The 1,850-nt window shown below is 48.4% G+C and overlaps 1 pseudogene; it reads right to left on the bottom strand.

Moving 5' to 3' along the window:
- Positions 1 to 1,100: 1,100 nt before the first annotated feature.
- Positions 1,101 to 1,371, bottom strand: LOC107125088 (annotated as a pseudogene).
- Between the last annotated feature and the right edge of the window lie 479 nt (positions 1,372 to 1,850).

The raw sequence follows: 1,850 nt of genomic DNA, 5'->3' as shown, positions 1-1,850 counted from the left end.
GAAATTTCAAAAGAAGTCAAAAGAGTTTTAATACGACAGATGGCATTGTTCACTGTTTTTTCTTACACCAAGGACAAAATGGCTGTGGGAAAGGCTACTGTGGTTTCTTAGAAATGCTGTAATGTGGTCAAGGCCCCATGAATGACTAAGGGGGGGGGGCGTGACTGAGGTTTATAAAATTACGCATGGGGTGAAGAGAGTTGACAAAGGGACATTATTCTTCCTCTCCCAAACGACTAGAAGTCGAGGGCATCCATTGCAGCTGATGGGGAGTAGTTTCGGGATGGACAAAAGGATATATTACTTTACACTGAGGGTGATTAAAATGTGGAATTCGCTGCCAGAGGATGTAGTGATGGCCACAGGAATAAACAGCTTTAAAGGGGGATTAGACAGATTCATGGAGGACAGGTCTATCCGTGACTACTAGTCATGGTGACTGAGGGGAACCTCCATATTCAGAGGCACTAAACTTCTGAATCCCAGTGCCAGAAGGCCACATCAGGGGAAGGCCTCGGCCTGTATGCCCTGTTGTTGGCCTTCCAAAGGAATTGGTTGGCTACTGTATGAGAAAGGAAGCTGGACTAGATGGACCTCTGGTCTGATCCAGCAGGGCTCTTCTGATGTTCTTATCAGGGGAAGGCCTCAGCCTCTATGCCCTGTTGTTGGCCCTCCAGAGGAACTGGTTGGCCATTGTGTGGGACAGGATGCTGGACTAGATGGAACCCTTGTCTGAGCCAGCAGGGCTCTTCTGATGTTCTTACGACTGTGTTTTGGTGTGGAAATCAGTCATGTGCACATCCAAACACATTTGGGGTGCAACTGCTGCTCACAACCTCCTTAAAAACTTCCAAACTGAGGGCCACATTAAGAGGCAGTTAACTGCTACCTAGATGTGCCACAGACATAGGGAAACAATCCATGTGGCAGGATCAGAGGAGTGGCCAACAGCATGTACAGTAGCCCAGGGCCTTGCTTTGCCCAATTGGGCCAAATTGTCCCGATTGCTCCTCCTTGGGCAGCTCTATAGAGTCTGCAGGCAATCTGGGACATGTGACCCCCCCAGCCAATCATGGCTTCCAATTCTTTGTTTGACCTACCCACAATGGATAGGATCACAACGACGAAATCGAATATATTCCAGCCGTTGGTGAAATAATAGTGCCTCAGGGCCACCATTTTCAAGATACACTCCGCGGTGAAGATGGCCACAAAGATCATGTTGATGATATAGAGGATGTTGATTTTGTCCTGACTCTGGTCATCGGTTTCCACCATCATGGTGACCATGTTGAGGCAGATGAGGAGCATGATGCAAATGTCGAAGGCCTGCTTTGTGACCACGTCAAAAATGAAACCCTGGCACTTGTTCTGGAGGAAAGAAGAAGAGGTTGGATTTATACCCCGCCCTTCACTACCCAAAGGAGTCTCAGAGCAGCTTACAAACTCCTTTCCCTTCCCCTCCCCACAACAGAACCCTGTGAGGTGGGTGGGGCTGAGAGAGCTCTTGACAGAACCTGCTCTTTTTCAAGGACAGCTCTTGTCAGAACTATGGCTTGCCCAAGGTCATCCAGCAGGTGTAAGTGGAGGAGTGGGGAATCAAACCCGCTTCTCCCAGATTAGAGTCCGCGCACTGAACCACTATACCAAACTGGCTTCCATGGCCCCATCCAAGGAAACGCGATCATTAGTGCACTGAACGCTTAGCAATTGAGCAAGGCCGAATCGTTGAAGTGCTAGATCTTCTTTTTTTTCTAGAATGAAAGCTTTCAAGCTACACAGAAACTCGAAGGTAGACAATTCTAACTGTGCTAATGAACACAGGCATGTCGTGCAGGGGACGCTCTAGC

This window comes from Gekko japonicus, unplaced genomic scaffold (genome assembly GCF_001447785.1).
Source record: "Gekko japonicus isolate JY-2015 unplaced genomic scaffold, Gekko_japonicus_V1.1 scaffold18739, whole genome shotgun sequence".
Lineage (NCBI taxonomy): Eukaryota > Metazoa > Chordata > Lepidosauria > Squamata > Gekkonidae > Gekko > Gekko japonicus.
This window is presented reverse-complemented; position numbering and strand designations above follow the sequence as displayed.